Source organism: Salvelinus alpinus, chromosome 25 (genome assembly GCF_045679555.1).
Source record: "Salvelinus alpinus chromosome 25, SLU_Salpinus.1, whole genome shotgun sequence".
In the NCBI taxonomy this organism is placed as follows: domain Eukaryota; kingdom Metazoa; phylum Chordata; class Actinopteri; order Salmoniformes; family Salmonidae; genus Salvelinus; species Salvelinus alpinus.
This window is the reverse complement of record NC_092110.1, coordinates 28,949,538-28,956,646: the sequence shown is the minus strand read 5'-3', so window position 1 is coordinate 28,956,646 and position 7,109 is coordinate 28,949,538. Positions and strand designations below refer to the sequence as shown.

At 46.0% G+C, this 7,109-nt stretch overlaps 1 protein-coding gene across 1 annotated transcript in view; it reads left to right on the top strand.

The window, feature by feature from the left end:
- Positions 1-7,109, top strand: part of ush2a (Usher syndrome 2A (autosomal recessive, mild)) — a 462,322-nt gene that overhangs the window by 177,868 nt on the left and 277,345 nt on the right. The gene's annotated exons all lie outside the window — the stretch shown is intronic.

Here is a 7,109-nt window from a genome sequence, read left to right as displayed (position 1 = left end):
GTTCCGTTTGTTACTTTGTTTGTGTGTTTTGTTTACGTCTCGAAGATGTGAGAATGTGTTTCTCTCAGGTGCAGGAATACAGCATGCTTTAACATATTAATATATATCAAGTTGTTGGTTTCGACTTCATTTAAATGATTCCAAGGTTTTTAAATGTAGAAATCTAGATTATGTGGCATTTTTTGTGTTTTAAACTGTACAGTCACAACATCACCACATATTGTGTTTAGGAATGAACATGTTTATACCTGTTGTTCAACAGCCTTAACCCCCATTTCTCGATTGATACACTGGTGCGTCAATCTAAGTAACATAATGAAGAAATCCGTCCGCATCTGGGGTGAAAGGTGACAGAGATCGAGCGGTGTTTGTCAGACTATGAGACATCCCGATAATCGGTCTTCTCACAAAAACATCTGTAGCGTCCGAACGGTCTGGCCTACAAAACTAATATGACCCCTCTATGGAAAGATGAGACTCTCACTAACACGTGGTGTTCTGTTTTGCTCTACGACCCCCACAACTGTCATGGGACTTGTTTGAATGTCACCGGTACCGGTAAAAAAACGAAATGAAAGTATGAAGGTAGTTGTGCCTACCCAAAAGAAGGTGTTAAATATGTGAAAAATGTATATGTACAGTACCAGTCAAAAGTTTGGACACGCCTACTCATTCCAGGGTTTTTCTTTATTTTTACTGTTTTCTACAATTATTTTTCCTACGGTTCTGACTTTGTGTACAGGGAAAATATTGTAAGAGCAGCCCGTGTTCTGCATTCTGTCGCTGTACATTTCAAAAGTGCTGAACACGTACAGTTGAAGTCGGAGGTTTACATACACTTAGGTTGGAGTCATTAAAACTCGTTTTTCAACCACTTCACAAATTTCTTGTTAACAAACTATAGTTTTGGCAAGTCGGTTAGGACATCTACTTTGTGCATGACACAACTAATTTTCCCAACAATTGTTTACAGACAGATTATTTCACTGTATCACAATTCCAGTGGGTCAGAAGTTTACATACACTAAGTTGACTGTGCCTTTAAACAGCTTGGAAAATTCTAGAAAATTATGTCATGGCTTTAGAAGCTTCTGATAGGCTAATTGACATAATTTGAGTCAATTGGAGGTGTACCTGTGGATGTATTTCAAGGCCTACCTTGCTTGACATCATGGGAAAATCAAAAGAAATCAGCCAAGACCTCAGAAAAAGAATTGTAGACCTCCACAAGTCTGGTTCATCCTTGGGAGCAATTTCCAAATGCCTGAAGGTACCACGTTCATCTATACAAACAATAGTATGCAAGTATAAACACCATGGGACCACACAGCTGTCATACCGCTCAGGAAGGAGAGTTCTGTCTCCTAGAGATGAACGTACTTTGGTGCGAAAAGTGCGAATCAATCCCAGAACAACACCAAAGGACCTTGTGAAGATGCTGGAGGAAACGGGTACAAAAGTATCTATATCCACAGTAAAACGAGTCCTATATCGACATAACCTGAAAGGCCGCTCAGCAAGGTTGAAGCCACTGCTCCAAAACCGCCATAAAAAATCCAGACTATGGTTTGCAACTGCACATGGGGACAAAGATCGTACTTTTTGGAGAAATGTCCTCTGGTCTGATGAAACAAAAATAGAACTGTTTGGCCATAATGACCATCGTTATGTTTAGAGGAAAAGGGGGAGGCTTGCAAGCCGAAGAACACCATCCAAACCGTGAAGCACGGGGGTGGCAGCATCATGTTGTGGGGGTGCTTTGCTGCAGGAGGGACTGGTGCACTTCACAAAATAGATTGCATCATGAGGAGGAAAATGATGTGGATATATTGAAGCAACATCTCAAGACATCAGTCAGGAAGTTAAAGCTTGGTCGCAAATGGGTCTTCCAAATGGACAACGACCCCAAGCATACTTCCAAAGTTGTTGCAAAATGGCTTAAGAACAACAACGTCAAGGTATTGGAGTGGCCATCACAAAGCCCTGACCTCAATCCTGTAGAAAATGTGTGGGCAGAACTGAAAAAGCGTGTGCGAGCAAGGAGGACTAATAACCTGACTCAGTTACACCAGCTCTGTCAGGAGAAATGGGCCAAAATTCACCCAACTTATTGTGGGAAGCTTGTGGAAGGCTACCCGAAACGTTTGACCCAAGTTAAACAATTTAAAGGCAATGCTACCAAATACTAATTGATTGTATGTAAACTTCTGACCCACTGTGAATGTTTCAAAAGAAATAAAAGCCGAAGTAAATCATTCTCTCTACTATTATTCTGACATTTCACTTTCATAAAATAAAGTGGTGATCCTAACTAACCTGAGACAGGGAATTTTTACTCTGATTTAATGTCAGGAATTGTGAAAAACTGAGTTTAAATGTATTTGGCTAAGGTGTATGTAAACTTCCGACTTCAACTGTAGTTACATTGACTACGTCCGTCGTCGCTCGCTCATTAATGTCTTAATCGAAATTACAGATGGCCTCTTATCCGCTTATGCCGTAGTTTGTACATCTCAGTTGTCAGTAGAAACCACATTTGTTTAAGCAGGTCAGCCATATCAGCTATGTTTGTTTAAAGGCAGTAAATGATGCTGAATAAACTGTTTCGCTGCCAGACAAGGCTACGCTGATAGCCAGGTGTAGCAGTGGTAAGGATTCACTCCATGGTGCTGAAAAGAAAGCTCTGCTGTTGGGACAACTTTATGTAGACCCTAACAGTTTGTAGCCACTGTTTGTCACCGTTATAGTGCAATTCATGTATTGTTTAGTGTTGTGTTGTGTAGTGGCTTTGCTGGCATGCATAAAACATTTTTGGGGGAGTTTGACCCACCAAGATGAACATGCTACAATCACCACAGAGTATGACCCCCCCCCCAACGGCTTAGACTCTGAAGAATGAATTGTAGTTAGACGATTCTGCACTAATTGTCTGATCAAAACCTCCCGTTCACACAAACTAACACACACAGACAAACGAATACACACACACACACAGACAAACAAACAAACTCAACCTGTTGGTTTGGAGCATCCAAGACTGTCTGTGCCATTATCCATGTTGTGATTGTCTTGTGCCAGACCTTAATGTTGATGATAGCCATTTATCCATCCTTTACCCAGGTTTTTGTACGACTGTTTAGACACACAATCCACATCACTATTACCCAGACACACCATTACACAGAATAACCATCTGTCCAGACGGAGGAGACGACATCTGCTTAGAAGCTTTTATCTCACTCAAATTCTATTTGATTCAGTCAACACACATCCACCCACAGTAAATGAACCTAGTTGGTCTTAGAGAGGAGTGAGTTGTGGTGTGTAAACAGTAAGTAGGGGCCTTAATGGTTACGGCGTAGAACATTATTTTGGCATCTCCCAAAGCACTCTGGGATAAGAAGGCAGACAGAGGAGAAGAAAGAGCATTGCTCACCCCCCCCTTCTCTCTCTCTCTCTCTCTCTCTCCCTCTCTATCTCTCTATCTCTCTCTCGCTCTCTCTCTTTCTCTCGCTTCATCTCTTCTTTACTCCCTCCAACTTTCAGTGGAAACTTGTCATGTTTCCCTTATATAAAGTGTGTTTTGCACATAATTAAGAATTTCTTATACATATTTAAAGGAATTTCACCAGATTACATTTCCTTATGTAACTCTAAATCTAAAAATTATTTAAATTAAGAGGAAGAAAGATGTAAGGCTGTCTGCATGCACGTGTGTGAGTCTGTGTGTAAAGCCCACAGCACTCCACCAGAACAGACTCTCCCCACCAGAACAGACTCTCCCCACCAGAACAGACTCTCACCTCCAGAACAGACTCTCACCAGCAGAACAGACTCTCACCACCAGAACAGACTCTCACCAGCAGAACAGACTCTCCCCACCAGAACAGACTCTCACCACCAGAACAGACTCTCACCACCAGAACGGACTCTCCCCACCAGAACGGACTCTCCCCACCAGAACAGACTCTCCCCACCAGAACAGACTCTCACCACCAGAGCAGACTCTCACCACCAGACTCTCACCACCAGAGCAGACTCTCACCACCAGAACAGACTCTCACCTGCAGAACAGACTCTCACCACCAGAGCAGACTCTCACCACCAGAGCAGACTCTCACCACCAGAGCAGACTCTCACCACCAGAGCAGACTCTCACCACCAGAATAGACTCTCACCACCAGACCAGACTCTCACCACCAGAGCAGACTCTCACCACCAGAATAGACTCTCACCTGCAGAACAGACTCTCACCACCAGAACAGACTCTCACCACCAGAGCAGACTCTCACCACCAGAATAGACTCTCACCACCAGAGCAGACTCTCACCACCAGAGCAGACTCTCACCACCAGAACAGACTCTCACCTGCAGAACAGACTCTCACCTGCAGAACAGACTCTCACCTCCGGAGCAGACTCTCACCACCAGAATAGACTCTCACCACCAGAGCAGACTCTCACCACCAGAACAGACTCTCACCTGCAGAACAGACTCTCACCTGCAGAACAGACTCTCACCTCCGGAGCAGACTCTCACCACCAGAGCAGACTCTCACCACATGGTATTGATCAGGTTGGATTGTGAATCAGTTGCTGACGGTAATGTTTCATGTATCCTACATCCATAAAGACTTGCTCTACAAGCCTAGCCAACCCCTATCACACACACACACACACACACACACACACACACACACACACACACACACACACACACACACACACACACACACACACACACACACACACACACACACGCGCGCGCGGCACATTGACGTAAACCCTGCTATGCATATTTCTCTCCTCAGGAAGCCTGGGCATTAATCAATAGGTGTGCTGCTCCAGAGATATATCTCAGCGGTATTACTGAGCCTTTAGACCGGGGATGATCCGAACGCTCATAAAGGATGTCAGCTGGTGTAAAAACACAAAACACTCCTCCGGGCCTGATAATTGTTCCCCAGAAGCGTGTGTGTGTGTGTGTGTGTGTGTGTGTGTGTGTGTGTGTGTGTGTGTGTGTGTGTGTGTGTGTGTGTGTGTGTGTGTGTGTGTGTGTGTGTGTGTGTGTGTGTGTGTGTGTGTGTGTGTGTGTGTGTGTGTGTGTGTGTGTGTGTGTGCGTGCGTGCGTGCGTGCGTGCGTGCGTGCGTGCGTGCGTGCGTGCGTGCGTGCGTGCGTGCGTGCGTGCGTGCGTGCGTGCGTGCGTGCGTGCGTGCGTGCGTGCGTGCGTGCGTGCGTGCGTGCGTGCGTGCGTGCGTGCGTGCGTGCGTGCGTGCGTGCGTGCGTGCGTGCGTGCGTGCGTGCGTGCGTGCGTGCGTGCGTGCGTGCGTGCGTGCGTGCGTGCGTGCGTGCGTGCGTGCGTGCGTGCGTGCGTGCGTGCGTGCGTGCGTGCGTGCGTGCGTGCGTGCGTGCGTGCGTGCGTGCGTGCGTGCGTGCGTGCGTGCGTGCGTGCGTGCGTGCGTGCGTGCGTGCGTGCGTGCGTGCGTGCGTGCGTGCGTGCGTGCGTGCGTGCGTGCGTGCGTGCGTGCGTGCGTGCGTGCGTGCGCGCGCGCCCTGGGAGTGGTGGTGATTTAGCTGCTTCATTAACATGTTGAAGGCAATATTAACCTTAGTGTTGGACTGTTAACCTTGTTGTCGGAGCGTCATCGAGTGGAGAGGGGGCAGAGAGGATGACAGGAGGAGAGACCAAGTGGCTTTTATCAAACCTTATGTGGCTGCCTCGTGGTAAATACATGGCAGCATATTAGCATCGCACAGTAGTCACTCACATATACACACACACACACACACAAAAAAAACACACACGCAAACAAACATACACACAGGCATGCAAACACACACACACACACACACACACACACACACACACACACACACATACATACATACATACACATAAACACACACATGCACACACAAACACACACACAGGCACGCACACAAAGCACATTATTCTTTAAGAAATTATTCAAGCTCTGTAGGGCTGACCCCATTTAGTTGACTAGTTGATTGTTTGGTCGATAGGCTGTTGGTTGACCGAGATTTCTTTAGTGGAGCAGTTGCAAAAACATTTATTTTCATGGTGCTCAAGACACCTGTCTGATTCAGGCCTGTCTCGGTGGACTAATCCATTGCGGAGGCCACGGGGATGGCACAGTCCATCACTTTAAGACATGTGGTACTGAAATTATATATGGTTATATTATGTAAAAACAAATGGTGCAGCACTAATAAATCTAATATTATTTTATAAGAAAGGCGCTCTCCCTCGTTGGATAAGGTCGCTGTCCGCGGTTCTGAAACACAATCTTCAGTACACCGTAGAATTGCTGCCTTTCCCCATGTTGCTTTGTGCATAATAGCAAAGTGAACCAGTATATTAGGATTGAGAACAATGCGGCGGAGGCAGCAGGAACGAGGAAACAAGCCTTGCCTAATTGTCTAAGAAAATTGAGGAGACAGGAAACCCCAATTTAATTAGGTCTATAATCAATATCCTAACTGTTAAATGTACCTGGCTTTATAAATCATCCATATACGTATATCTACAGAAATAAGACAGATCTTTCTTACAATTGGCCCAGCGTCTTCCGGGTTAGGGAGGGTTTGGCCGGTAGGGATATCCTCGTCTCATCGCGCACCAGCGACTTCTGTGGCGGGCCGGGCGCAGTGCGCGCTAACCAAGGGGGCCAGGTGCACGGTGTTTCCTCCGACACATTGGTGCGGCTGGCTTCTGGGTTGGAGGCGCGCTGTGTTAAGAAGCAGTGCGGCTTGGTTGGGTTGTGTTTCGGAGGACGCATGACTTTCGACCTTCGTCTCTCCCGAGCCCGTACGGGAGTCGTAGCGATGAGACAAGATAGTAATTACTAACAATTGGATACCATGAAAAAGGGGGTAAAATTTAAAAATATATATATGTATATATATATTGTAATCTAACAACACCAGTTTGTCACTCATAATATTCACGGAGCTCTCGCTCTTATAGCCTCCCTTTTCTTGATCTCCTTCTTACTGTTGCTGTTATGATCATCATCATTATAATAGTAAGTCATGTTGTTATCATTAGTGGTCTTTGTATTCTTGTATAACCATCGAGCTGGAGGCCT